General features: G+C 40.1%; 1 long non-coding RNA gene across 1 annotated transcript; it reads right to left on the bottom strand.

Moving 5' to 3' along the window:
• Window positions 1-4,203: 4,203 nt before the first annotated feature.
• Window positions 4,204-4,903, bottom strand: LOC149268880 (uncharacterized). Its single transcript, XR_016270477.1, has 2 exons — window positions 4,431-4,903; window positions 4,204-4,358 (listed from the first exon to the last, which is right to left on the bottom strand). It is a non-coding gene; the product is annotated as an uncharacterized LOC149268880 (long non-coding RNA).
• Window positions 4,904-6,720: the final 1,817 nt, after the last annotated feature.

Genomic DNA, 6,720 nt, shown 5'->3' with positions numbered 1-6,720 from the left:
AAGAGCAGAAACTAAGATGACCGAGAGTTCAACGCCCTTTTAATCCATGTTGTTGACTCTGGTGTTGCACTTTCATAGGTCCAAGTGAATCTAAATTGAGCTTTTCGATTGTGTCTCCACTTGAATCAGATGCAAGGACAAGGGCAAGGGCAACACATGGTCGAGCATTCACGCCAATTAGATACTATGTCCGACATTTTTTTGTTTCTACAATATATTGAAAATCGCTGAGGTTATTTTGTCTGTTTGTTTGATTTTGTTGTTGTTGTTATTGTGTTGCAGTTACGATTGCAGCATCGCAGCGCCAACTGTATTTGGTTTACTGTTTTTGAGGTTTTTTGCCAGAGTTGCCATAAAGCCCGATTTTATTGTGTTTGCTCTGTGCATGTTGAGCTCTGCGGCTGTGTGCGTATCGTGGAAAAAGTGTAAAAAAAAGAAAGGAATCGAGGAAAAATAACAAAACACGGCAGATTAAAAACTTTTCCCATTACGTAAAAATTAACAACTTTTTGTTCCTGTTGCCGCACGGACTAGAGAAATAGTTGTGCTGAGTGCCCAGCTCGAGGCAATCGCTTCTAAATTCTGTCTAAAATACGGCAACACATCCCCGTCGCAGGCTTTGTTCATGTACATGTGCGACTGCCAAAGGACACATGACCAACGGGGCTCAGCTTCTCACAGCTAAAAGTGCAACCATAATGCCAGTGAAGGTCCATTTAACAAATAGTCTAGTTTCTGGTTCGTTTTAAAGGGCATTATTCATGGCATTGGATTACAGATAGCGAGCCACTTAGAAACCAAAATGAAATGTAATTAGAGAGAAATAATCATGTTGATTGATCAAATTTGGCCAGAGTGTCTAAAACTCAAATCAGAAGTTCGATTCATAAAAATGCACAACCTGCATTTCACAAAGTACTGTAAATATATTAGTTACAAGCGATTATGAGCTGTCAATTGTCGTAAGTTGTTGCAAGTCCTTTGTACACTTTAAGCCCAGCAACATGTTGTCTATTGCCTTCTCAGACACTCAGACCCACTCCCATGCATGCAACAAGCTGCCACATAACTAACTAATCAGCACGCGCACTTTTCGGTTATTACTTTCTGTTGGTTGTGTGGTCATGGAAGTGTGTGTGGGTGTGACTCTAAATTTCCCCCGCACATAAATTTCAATCCCGCGAGGAGACGCAGCAAACTTCTACTGCAAAGTTTTGAATGCCCGAGTCTGACGACACTTTATGCCGCATGAAATTAGGCAGCAGATTCACACACACACACATTGAAAGAACAGCTTGCGTTGGCTGTTGACTGCTGGATGGCACTGTTGATGCCACTTGTTACCGCTGTTGCCCCAGGCGGGCCGAACGCTTCAGCATGGACACATCTCTAGCCAGCGGCCTGTGCGGACGGAGCACACAAAGTATTAAAAGTGTCCAAATGATGATTGTTTTGGTTATGGCACAGCGAGCGCTCGACGGTCTCGACGCGCTTAGCCTGAGCGTGCAGGGAATTGCGTTCGCAGAGCTGTGTCCGGCGTCCTCCTGCGCTGACAGCATCAGAAGCCACAGCAGCAGCCAAGACAAATGTGTCCTGTCTGAAGCGAACTCTTCGCCAACAACTTCTTCAGCTGGATTTATTTCAATTCACCAGCTGCATTTTGTCAGAAAAAAGCAACAAGCATAGAAAAATAGAAAAAGGAAAAAGAAACAGATAAAGTTTTCATGCTTAAAGAAACAACTTGATACTTTTGGCTGCCACTGTAATTATGCGCTTATTGATTTTCAAGCCAGTAGTCAAAGTTAATCGCCATAGAGCCCTGTTAAGCATGCGCCACTATCCACAACAGCATCCAGAACAACCAGGAACTACTGAGAGCTGCTCGACTAGAAGATACTCCGTCTGCACATAGCTTATTAATTTACGCAATTACTGCCATAGCAAAGTTCAATTAACTGAAATGAGTTGCATTAAAAATATATATTCACCCCTGATAGTCCGTAATATCTCATTAATTGATTTCATTTAAAAATATTTCTGTGCCCTTAAGTAGTTCAATTTTCGTAGAAATATGCCTTGCTTGCATTAAGAAATTGCTTTTAATATGCTTTGAAATGCTGCCTTCAGCTGCGTGGCTCATGAATTTATAATCAAATAATTAAATAATGTTTCGCCTGCGCTTCCAAGAGGCAACTAGAAAAGAGCAAAACTGGAATGAATATAAAAAGAACTTATAATGCAACTGATGCTTTCCGATAAAAACATTCAGAAAAGTGTATAGCTTCAGTTTCTATTGTTCACGCCAAGTCAATCAAATAAGAGTACAGCGCACTGTGCTGATGAAGCTAGAAAGCAACAGATGATAATAATTCTAAGCAAGCCCATCATAATATGTCGTAACTTTGGCTTATTTAATGACACAAAAAATAAGACCACATAATACAAATTAGTGTATTGCAGCGTATCTCTTGAATGTAAATGTAAGTAAATTATGCCATGAATATAAAACAAACCATGTAAAGTGCTCTAGTAGACTGCAACAACGACATCTGCTGAGCCCTTCGGAAAGATGATATTCCAATGAATACATAGACAACCACACATTGACATGTACACCACAAACACGAGATCTGCTAACTAAATATAGCAAGTTATTTAATAAGTCTAATCGTGGGCAATAAAGGAGCTACCTTCAATTTTTCGTACAGAGCTTAATCGACTCAGCTCGGCGACCTGACCCACGTTTTTTACCGAAACCCTCTTATCCTCATTTTTCAATATCAGGGGAGTCAGGGTATAAAAAATATGTAGATTTGATTAAGGACTTTAGATTTATATAACTGAATCAAATAAGCAATAACAAATTGATACAACAAAACATATGTAGACAAAGGTAAACAAAAAATTCGAAAATCTTCTCGATGCATTGCCAAAAATACAAAGGCAAATGATATACCCATTGTTCTTATGACGTAACTTATAAAAAAGGCGTTCAAATAAAGTATATGAATATAATTTCAACTGTGCGTGGTGGGTAAACGAGTTCACGAGAAATGTGGAAAAAAAAACCCACAAAAAGCAATTATGCTTAAATTAAAACTCATTCATTTGTGTGGAAAATGTTAAAATTCATACGAGACTTTGGCTTCATGCGCGTGCTGTTCGTTATGTGTAAGTGTGTGAGTACATGTGTATGTGTGTGTATTTGCATATAGTAGCTACGTATGCATGGATGTATGGGTCGTCGCACGATGATGAATACGAGCAGCAACATATAAGTGTGTATGTAATTTGAACAACAATGCGGACTCTATGAAACGAAATGAAAATTCAATGCCAAATAAGTGAAAAATGTATGCTTACCTTTTAAATTTTTTTTATTTCTGTAATTTTTATTTTATTTGGTTTTTTTTTTTTTTTTTTTTTTTTTTTTTTTGCGTAGGTTCAAGGGGCGGTGCTATTGGGTTTTATTTTTATAATTTTTTCTTTTTTTTTTTTTTTTTGCTGTATGTGGAGCAGCTTTCATTTTCGAAATGCTTCGCATGCCTAGCGAGCTGTTTGCTTTAGCCGACGAGCCAAGCAATCCAAACAAAATCAGCGGCAATGCCAAGTCGTTTACGTGGCGTATGCTTGATTTGTCTTACATTACGCATACAACGCGGATTCGATTTGCTCATTGCAGCCAATTAGCAGACGTACGGGCGGCTTCAATACCTTGTACCTTAAAGTTTGACGAGAGCCATACCAGCTCTGAGCCCCCAACTTGTGTGTAGCACACGCAGAATTTTGATTTGCCTCGGCATTTCGGATATTTCGGAACCGAACGAATGCAGCCTCTCGGAGTGGCCAGGACAGTATGTCCTTTGTGTTTTTGTGCGCTCGTTCTTTCTTTATTATGCAGTAAAGTTTCGCAGCAAAAGTTTTCTTCAAAAATAATTTGTAAAAAAAAGTTTGCCGGCCATATCTAGGAGTACGTGCTTGGTACCTTACTCTAAATTCAATTTCATTGTTGTATTTCGATGTGGCGATAAAGAAGCAAAGGGAATATATATATATATACATGGGTGTTTGCCATTTGTATGTGTGTGTGTTGCTCCGTAGCCTGGTTACACGAGCTTGATAAGTCGCATTCTAGCCTATGCCGTTGGTTCATTGTCGTCGGAAGTAATCTACTTAAGGTAAGTACAGCTAAAGCTGGAAGTATTCATATCATGGACATTTACTTGACGAATTTGGAAATATGTATTAAAATAACAACCAAACGTAAATCAATGAAGAGCCCAATTTTGAGAGCTAACGCCACGGACCATTCCATTTTTACGCTTTCCACCACTGCGCTCAGTCAACACCTCTTGGGCCTTTTCTTCCAGGGAAAAATATATTTATATTTAATAGTTAATTTCCACAGCTGGATATAGATGTTTGCTTACCTTTACTGCAAGATGTTTGATTGCACTCGGTCCATGAGTTTGGCTTAAATTTCTTGCTCAACTGTCCAGTTTTTTCCTCCTCCTGCCACTCAACTGGCAAGGGACGCTTCAAACAATTCTTGGAGAAACGTTTACCGAACCCCATTTTGAAATTAAAAAATAAATTCATAGGCATTTTCAATGATGCCTGCCTCTTCTAATAATTGAACGTGTAAACTCCATTTATAATTCCGTCAAATACATATATATTTGTAGTCGCCTACTATTAGAGCGCTGTTTATTTTCAACTAGCTCCCAGTGCCCCTCCCTTCACTTTCTATCAGTTTTGGGCCACTTGACTTTTCTGACTTTTTATACCCTGAACCCATTGAAAATGGGAAATCAGGGTATAATGGTTTTGTGAAAAAGTATGTAACGTGTAACGTAAATGTGTAACACAAAGTATATATGTTCTTGATCAGCGCGACGAGCTGAGTCGATATAGCCTTGTCCGTCCGTCCGTCCGTCCGTATGAGTGCGTCGATCTCAGAAGTTATAAGAGCTAGAGAGCTGAAATTTGGCATGCATATTCGTAAGTACCATACGCAGTACGAGTTTGCTTTATTTTTTCGATAAATCTTCCGATAACTTTTTTATCGAGAATAATCGAAAAATTGATTTTGTTTTTTTAACCTAATTTGAACACTTTTAGACCTGCAGTCTTCAAATTTGCGTTGTATATAAAGTTAATCGATACAAAGATTTTGTAATTTACAGATTTTTGATACCACGCCCCCCTCTTCACCAATTTGTAAAAAAGTTCTAGAGTGTTTCAAGTACTAGAGACTTGTGCTTTGGAATGTACACACATATTTACTGTATGATTACACTCTGAAAGTTTCATTAAGATCGCATGTCTACAAAAGGAATTATTCAACAAATAAATTCTCATAATATTGCCCACACTGCAGCGCAGTCGCTGCTTACTGCGCAGTTAGCAGAGCGCAGGCTTATGCGTGCTTGTGGATGCATGTGTATGTATGTGTGCATAAAAGTGCAGAATGATTAGAATATCAGCTTAGAGGGTTCAGGGTATCTCCTAGTCGAGCAGTCTCGACTAGAGCCTTCTTACTTGTTTTTATCAGACTCGCTATTCTCTACTCGTTTATCGAAATCGACCCCATGCGAAGGAATTAAGTAGCCCTGGGACAAGGCTGAGCAACAGCAACAATTGCCTCTCCTAATCCTCCGATTGTCTCTGAAATGCCAACTCTTTCGAATAGTACGAGCGACGAGATATTCCCAAATATCATTGCAAATATTACAACATACTAAATATTCAATAAATGTTAAACTTTACATTCTATGTAGTTCCCTCATACATTTCATATCTGTGCAGCTCACACAATTTTAAATTTATTCAGTTTAAAGCATTATCGCCACCTCTGTGGCATATTAACCATAGTTGCACAACAATGACTATGGATATAGCAATTTCACTTAAGACTTGAGATACTAACTGACTAAGCGCCCAGCTCTATCATATTTTTAACTGAACTTGTGACACTTGGCACTTTCTTAGCGGCCACATCATGACTGGCTTGACAGAGCATAACTCAGTCAAGATGCACATTAACCCATCACCCAGTGCTCCGAGCCTTCGTGTCTCTTGGCTTTCTCGTTCCTTACCCATCCCACCTTTGCCTTTTAACAGTCTCTCTGTCACTGGTTGCGGCACGCTTAACGCGTATTTTCAACAATTTTATGGTTTTTATGCTAAGCTCCAGCTCCGCAAACAGCTCCCGAGTTGTTTGTAGCTGCTGCTCAACTATTTAATAATGTTGGCTACCATGTTATGTGCCTCACGGTGGCGCCGCGAGCATCATTTATATGCCACCCTTGCCGCCGCAGGCAGAATCAGAGGCAGAAGCAGAGGCAGCAGGCGAAACACTACCTGGTGCCGCTGTTCATTTGCAAGTGTCCTTGTCTGGGGTTTGCATTTATTTATTTTCTACTGCTGGCTTTTTTCAGCCAGAGGGCAGAGGACAGAGGGCAGAGCATTGCAGCGCCTGCAGTCTGCAACCTGCCGCCTGCCGCCTGGCTGCAATCCACTTTTGCACTTAGCAGGGATAACGCTCGGCTTTTTGTCAAAGGACAAGCCAGAGACGACAGCATGGGAAGGACGAGCGTTTGGTGCGATGGCAACCACAGGTTGTCGCAAGTGTCACAGCAACTTGTCATGTCCAACAGTTCATGGCCATGTCAAGCTGGCTATCTGTCCAACTGGCCATTGTCTCGAAAATAATGTGGC

The sequence above is a fragment of the Drosophila arizonae genome, chromosome 5, assembly GCF_054131065.1.
Source record: "Drosophila arizonae isolate 15081-1271.41 chromosome 5, UAZ_ARI_1.0, whole genome shotgun sequence".
NCBI classification, from domain to species: Eukaryota; Metazoa; Arthropoda; class Insecta; order Diptera; family Drosophilidae; genus Drosophila; species Drosophila arizonae.
Note: the sequence above shows the minus strand (reverse complement) of the source record. Positions and strands in the feature narration are given on the sequence as shown.